The 7,508-nt window shown below is 48.6% G+C and overlaps 1 protein-coding gene across 1 annotated transcript in view; it reads left to right on the top strand.

The window, feature by feature from the left end:
- The first annotated feature begins 1,849 nt into the window (after nucleotides 1-1,849).
- Rab7a (RAB7A, member RAS oncogene family) overlaps nucleotides 1,850-7,508 on the top strand; it is a 55,440-nt gene continuing 49,781 nt past the window's right edge. Inside the window, exon 1 of the mRNA XM_004665109.3 lies at nucleotides 1,850-1,998. The gene's annotated coding sequence lies outside the window, so the exon portion shown is untranslated. The remainder of the gene's footprint in view (nucleotides 1,999-7,508) is intronic.

Below are 7,508 nucleotides of genomic sequence, written 5' to 3'. Positions count from 1 at the left end.
GGGTGGCCTCAAACTCATGGCGATCCTCCTACAAAAGGGGTGCTCCACTATGCCCGGCTCTTTTTCTTTTTTTTTTTTCCCACTACAGAAACCAGGATCTCATTTTATTTTTCTTTTGGTTTTTCGAGGTAGGGTTTCATTCTGGCCCAAGCTGACCTGGAATTTATTATATAGTCTCAGAGTGGCCTCAAACTCACAGTGATACTACTACCTCTGCCTCCAGAGTGCTGGGATTAAAGGCCTGTGCCATCACACCCGGCTTTTGTGTGTGTGTGCAAATTTGTTTTTTTTTTTTTTTTTTTTTTTGAGGTAGCTGACCTGGAATTCACTATGTAGTCTCAGGGTGGCCTTGAACTCACTGTGATCCTCCTATCTCTACCTCCTGTGTGCTGGGGTTAAAGGTGTGTACCAACATGCCCCGCTCCAGGATCTCAAATTATTTTTTCTTGGTTTTTCGAGGTAGGGTTTTGCTGTAGCCCAGGCTTCACTGTATTCTCAGGGTGGCCTCAAACTCATGGTGATCCTCCAACTTCTGCCTCCCAAGTGCTGGGATTAAAAGTATGTGCCACCATGCCAGGCTCAGAATCTCAATTTTTAAAAATTTAATTAATTAATTTATTTGAAAGACAGGAAGAGGAGGAGTCAAAGAGAGAATGGGCACACTAGGGCCTCTATCCTCGGCAAAGGAACTCCAGACGCATGCTCCTCCCCCTTGTGCATCTGGTTCACATGGGTCCTGGGGAACCGAATTGGGGTCCATAGGCTTCCCAGGCAAATGCCTTAACGCCTAAGCCATTTCCCCAGCCCAGGATCTCAATTAAAAACAAACAAACAAACAAAAAAAAAATTTATTTCCAAGCAGAGAGAGAGAGAGAAGAGACAGAGAAAATGGGTGTCCCAGGTCTTCCAGCCACTGCTAACGAACTCCAGACGCGTGCGCCCCCTTGTGCATCTGGCTAACGTGGGTCCTGGGATATCGAGCCTCCAACCGGGGTCCTTAGGCTTCACAGGCAAGTGCTTAACCGCTAAGCCATCTCTCCAGCCCTCAAATTTTATTTTAAAACATTATCTTTGGGTTTTCTTTTTTTTTTGTTTGTTTTATTTGCAAGCCGCGAGATACAGACAGAGACAAGGCGAGTATGGGGTGGCCAGGGCCTGCAGCTGCTGCAAACTCACTCCAGATGCATGCGCCACTTTGTACATCTGGCTTTATGTGGTTACTGAGGACTAGAACTCAGGTCATTAGGCTTTGTAGGCAAATGCCTTAACCTTTGAGTCATCTCTCCAGCCCATTGTGTGTCAATTTAGTTCAGAAGGTGCTTAGCTATTTTTTTTTTTTCAGGCCAGGTGTTTAGTAGTGATTAGTTCACCTCCAGATCTCCATCACCCACAGCATTGTACCAATAATCACTCTGATCTAATGTACACAGCCCACCTGTTAGCGCCAGAAGCGGCTAGATCCCACCCAGCCTGTCACTTGTTTACTGAGTAGTGCTTTCCGGAAAGGAGGGCACACTCCGGGTAAGGTCGGTTGGTCCCCGCCCTCCCTGTGCTAGCTAGCGTTCTTTTACGTGGGATAACGGGGAGAGGGCAGGGGTGGGGCTGCCGAGGTCTCTGTTCTGGGCCCAACATGGCGCAGTCCTGCTCCTGAGCGCGTCTTAAAGATGGCGGCCGCCAGTGGGGGCAGCCATGTTTGACCCACGTGACCTCGGGGCCAAGCCCAACGCGGCCGGAATGTGACGCAAGGTGGAGGCGGGGCTCCTCCCCAAACCCTTGCGTCGGGTGTCTCGTGACTGGTACTTCCGCTCGGGGCGGTGGCGGTGGCGGAAGTGGGAGCTGGGCCGGAGCTTTGGCCATAAAGCCCAGGCGGCGGCGGCGGCGGCGGCGACGGCGTTGAGGCTGGGCGAGCGCCGAGGAGCCTTAGTGGGTCCGGAATTGGATTTCTCCCAGCGTCCTGCGTCGCGTCTCCTCCTCGGCGGACTCCGCGCTGCGGCCGCGGTGAGCAGCGGGCCCGCCCGGCCGGCGCCGGCCCATCCCCCGCGTTTGGCGTTCCGCGTTCGGCGTTCCGGGCAGCCGGGGCCTTGGCGGCCTCCGGCGGGCGGCCTCGCCGGGATCCGGGAGCGTCGCGGCCACGCTCGGGCCGCGCTTGGCGGGCGGAGGTCGGAGGTCGCCGGGTGACCTCGGCCGGTCGTGGACGCCTGGCGTCCGGGTAGTGTCGAGGCCGAGGAGGGGTTCCCCGGGACGCCGGCCGGTGGCTCCTCGGGTGGGGCCCGCAACGCGTCCCCCCAGAAGGCCACTGAGACCCAGCTGCCAGGCGGGTCACGTGCCCCCGCCCGCTGCGGACACTGGTGTCCCTGGCAGTCGCCTTTGGCCCTGCGAGATGGGAACTTGTCACAATCATGTCATGATAAATCCTGTTTGCGGAGTTCGTGGAGGAAGGATCCTAGCAGGCTGTGCGCTGGGTTTGAATTCCGACCGTGTTGCAACCTCCTCCATGCTGTTCAGGCCGGTTAGCTCGTGGCTCGTTAACCGTGGGGGACGTTGAGAGTAATAGTTGGGAATATCTGAGTGTTCGTGGCATGCTGAGATTAATTCTCTGAACGAACCGAAGCGCTCCTGCTGTGCTCACTGGATGAAATTGAAGAACAGAGAGGTTAATCACTTGTCCAAGGTCACACTGCTGATAAGATACAGAGCAGAGATCATCCAAGCCCAGACACTGAGACCACATAGCAATGTACTGGCCTGTTCTCTTTTCAGATGTCCCTGAAGCTTGCCACCTGTATCTGTCCATCAGCTCCTCCCTCTACCTCTTTACTGTCTAGTGATGTCATCTGAGAGCCTCTGGTGGCATTAGTTCTACCTTAAAACCACGTTTCTTTTGCAGTTGTGACTTAGGTGTATTAGCGTAGCGCAGTGTCACCAAATCACAAGCTCTTGGATCCTGGCAAAGTACTTAATCGAGATGGGAACGGTTTTGTTGTCCAAATCTTTTCTCCTTTGAGTCAGGTCTGGTCGACCTGCTTGTGTGATCCTTTTTTTCTCGAGTTGATGGGGGTTCAGCTTGTTGACCCTTTCCTGTAGAATGTACTGTCTTTGGATTTCTAAAGAACAGGCTCTTGTCTCTTCCTTGTGACTTAAGCAGCTGATTAGCCGCATGACTTATCACCGTGGATTAATAAAGTCTCCAGTTAGTATTTAAAACTCAAAAGAACTTGTTCAGATTCGCGTCTCAGCTGGAAAGTGAGCTCTTCTGAAGACACTGTCCAAGCTGGAACTTGTGTTCACAGCCGGTGAATCCTAGCTTGTGGGCTTGTTTGCTTTGTTACCCAATCTGACAGACTTGAGTAAGTACTGTGGCCTTATGTAATGTATGAGCTTAGAGGAGCGCAGTGATGAGCTGCCTTCATTCAGGAAATGTTTTGAGAATTCACCGCATGTGTGTCAGGCGGAGCTGGGTTCTGACTCAGTGAGAGAGGCTTGGGTCCTGTCCTCACGGCATTGTAGGATGGTGAGCCTCACAGGAAGCTCTGTTGTGGAATGGCCTGGTGATAAACTTGTGGATTTGCAGAGAAGTTCTTGTCCCTGTGGTGATCATAGGCAGCCTGGGTAACCTGAGGTCTTCATCGCAGCCCGGGTATGGTTTGCTCTTGGAAGGGTGGAGGAGATAAGTACACTTTCTAATATTGTCTCTTCTGAAGAATAACTTTCAACCCCAAACTTAATCCCTTTTTGCTCTAAGTAACCTTCCCCCCACCACCACTTCAGGGGAAATCCATGCAGTGTCGCCTGAGCACAGGCTTGTTGGACATTTCTTCTTCAGCTGACAGTTAAGCTCAACGGAGCACCTGCCAGACCTAGTGACAGTGCTTTCTAGGTGAAACCCTGTGCTCCTGTCTCCTGCGGCTTCTGACTCCCCTTTAAGTAGACTTCATGAGTAAACAAACGAACAGGAGAAGGTCTCTTGTTATTATTAGTATGGTCTTCCAGGTGACTTCTCCCTCTTCATAATTGGCTTCTAAACCCATACACACACGAAGAACAGTTCTTGTAGTAACGTGACTTTGAATAGCTTTTCTGGCTCCACCACCAAGTGGAGCGAGTGTTTTGGTTATTGATGAGCTTTCAATCGGTCTTCAGGAAGATGTCAGTAATAACATGTTTGCCTGTGCTTGTAGAGGAGCCAAGTCAGACCCCAGTGTCTAGCAGGCACCCTCTGTGCTGGTCCTCTGACTTAAATCTTTCATCATTCTTTCCAGTGCTGGGTCACGATAGATCTGCCCAGATAAGGGGCTGGATGCAAGGTTTTCCTGGGGCAGTGAGATAGGAGGTGGCCTCCAGACCTGAGTTGAACCGCAGCCCGTTTTTTTTTTTTTAAACGATTTATTTTTATGTGAGACAGAGAGAGGATTGGTGTGCCACAGTCTCTAGCCACTGCAAACACACTCCATACACATGTGCCACCATGTGCATCTGGCTTTCTGGGACCTGGAGAATCAAACCTGGATCATTAGGCTTCACAAGCAAGTGCTTTAACTACTAAGCCATCTATCCAACCCAAGCCCCCTGTTTTGAAGGGTTCTGAAGCACCCTTTTTTTTTCTTTCTGCTGACTTTCCCATGTGTTCCCAGTGTGCACAGAGACCCTTACCTGTTCTGTGCCCTTAGGTCTGAGTGCAAGGGCTGCATCTGCTGCAGAGGTGGTTTGCAGTGTGTTGATCTCCTGTTATTTGTCCTCTTTTTTTGTGGTCCAGTTTTTCCTTCATATGGCATTAAAAGACTAAAGAATCATTTGCATGGATGGTTTGTTTTGTTTTGACCTGGAACTCACTTTGTTGTGGCCTTGAATGCCCACAACAATCCCTCCTACCTCTGCCTCCCCAGTGCTGGGATTAAAGGCACACACCACTATGCCTGGTGCATTTATGTTTGTTTGTTTATCGTTATATGAGAGAGAGAGAGTGTGTGTGTGTGTGTGAGAGAGAGAGAGAGAGAGAGAATAGATGTGCAAGGATCTCCTGCAAACGAACTCCAGATGCATGTGCCACTTTGTACATCTGGCTTTATGTTGGTACTGGGGAATTAAACTCTGGTTGCTAGGCTTCATAAAAGGCAACCACCTTAACTGATGAGCCATCTCTTGAGCTCCCCCAAAAACCTTTAAAATGGTGGTTGTGAACAGTGATTTGCAAACCAAAGGTAAAAGTGAAATCTGACTAGTTTCAAATTTAGTACTTCAGACAGATCCCAGAAACGAATTTAAGAATAGCTCCTTGCAGAGTGTCTCCTTTAGGAAGGAAGAAGGCTTGGGATTGGCTCCCGAGTGACATACAGTCTTGGTAGTGTGCATCTGCTTGAAGATGCTGCACTCAGTGCTGGGCGGGAGTCTCCCCAGCTCTGTTTTGGTGACATCATCACTGCTGTGGAGATTGGCTCTTTGATGCTGTTGTCTGTTTCCTAGTGGCATAGGACTGCCAGTGTTGGCATAGAGCAGATTCGAGGTAGCCTGAGGGCCTGGGCAGTGGGTGTAGGGATCACACAGCCTGGCTAGCTTTTGTGCAGCCTTACTTACAAACCCTGCCAGGTGGTGAAGGAGGTTCTATGTGTTCTCAGCTTTTAGGTAGAAGAGTTGCTAACTCGGTTCACATCTTTAACAATTGAGGGGATATGATCATGAAACATGATATACATGTATAGAGATGCCATAAGTAAACCCATTATTTTGTACAGTGAGTGTACAGTAAATTAAAAATCTAAAAGTTAAAAAAGCCGGGTGTGGCGGCACATGCCTTTAATCCCAGCACTCGGGAAGCAGAGGTGGGAGGATTGTCATGAGTTCAAGGCTACCCTGAGACTACATAGTGAATTCCAGGTCAGCCTGAGTCAGAGTGAGAATACCTTGAAAAACAAGAACAACAACAATAATAATGACACCATTTGTTTACAGTCTATGTATTGTTTTCCAAAGTTGATGCCTTTTTTAAAAAATTATTTAAGAGCTGGAGAGATGGCTTAGCGGTTAAGGCACTTGCCTGCAAAGCCAAAGGACCCAGATTTGATTCCCCAGGACCTGTGTAAGCCAGCTGCACAAGGTGGTGCATGCATCTAGAGCTTTTGCAGTGGCTGGAGGCCCTGAGTCGTCCATTCTCCTCTCTCTCTCTTCCTCTGCCTCATCCTCTCTCTCAAACAAACAAAAATAAAATACTTTAAAAATTATTTAAGAGAGAATATGAGTATGAGAATGGGCATGTCAAGTGGCATACATTTTTAATCCCAACACTTAATTGGGAGACAGAGGTAGGAGGATCACCATGAGTTCAAGGCCACCCTGAGACTACATAGTGAATTCCAGGTCAGCCTGAGCTAGCGAGACTACCTGTGGCGGGTGGGGGTGCAGAGAGATGGCTTAGCATTTAAGGCACTTCCCTGTGAAGCCTAAGGACCCAGGTTTGATTCTCCAGATGTACATGGTGGTGCATACGTCTGGAGTTCGTTTGCAGTGGCTAGAGGCCCTGTCGCGCCCATTCTCCTTCCCTCTCTCTAATAAATAAATAAAAGTACATCTTTAAAAAGAAAGAAGTAACACTGCAAAGCAGACAGCTGTTGTCCTTAGGAGTTTAGCAATAGGAATAATTTGAACATTAAAAAAAGACAAGCTTAAAAAAAAGAATCACACCATTTGTTTACAGTCTGTGTTGTTTTCTAATACTGATGTCTTTTTAAAAAAATATTTGAGAGCTGGGCGTGGTGGTGCACGCCTTTAATCCCAGTACTCGGGAGGCAGAGGTAGGAGGACCACTATGAGTTCAAGGCCACCCTGAGAACACAGAGTGAATTGCAGGTCAGCCTGGACTAGAGTGAGACCCTACCTCGAAAAACCAAAAATCATATATATATGCATGCATGCATGCATATGTTTGAGAGAGAATATGAATATGAGAATGGGCGTGTCAGGGCCTCTTGCGATATAGGAAGTGAGCTCCAGATACATGTGAGTCTGGCTTTATAGTAGGTACTGGGAATCAAACCTGGGCTAACTAGCTTTTCCAAACAAGCTCCTTTAGCTGCTGAGCCATCTCCACAGCCCCTGGGTGGAAAAGAAAATTTTTTTTTTTTTTACTCAGGGTCTCACTCTGGCCCAAACTGTTCTCAAACTCATAACAGTCCTTCTACCTCAGTTTCCCAAGTGCTGAAATTATAGGTATATGCCTCCATGCCTGGCTGGTGTACCTTTTTTTTTTTTTTTTTTTTTTTTTTGGAGGTAGGGTCTCACTCTAGCTCAGGCTGACCTTAAATTCACTATGTAGTCTCAGGATGGCCTCAAACTCATGGCCATCCTCCTGTGTCTGCTTCCTGAGTGCTGGGATGAAAGGTGTGTGCCACCATGTTTGGGTTTTTTTTTTTTTTTTCTTTCTTTTTTTTTTTTTTCAGATAGGGTTTCCCTCTCTAGCCCAGGCTGACCTGGAATTAACTATGTAGTCTCAGAGTGGCCTTGAACTCACAGCAGTC

The sequence above is a fragment of the Jaculus jaculus genome, chromosome 6 (genome assembly GCF_020740685.1).
Source record: "Jaculus jaculus isolate mJacJac1 chromosome 6, mJacJac1.mat.Y.cur, whole genome shotgun sequence".
Lineage (NCBI taxonomy): Eukaryota > Metazoa > Chordata > Mammalia > Rodentia > Dipodidae > Jaculus > Jaculus jaculus.
The sequence above is the reverse complement of the archived record's forward strand: the minus strand, read 5'-3'. Positions and strand labels throughout refer to the sequence as shown.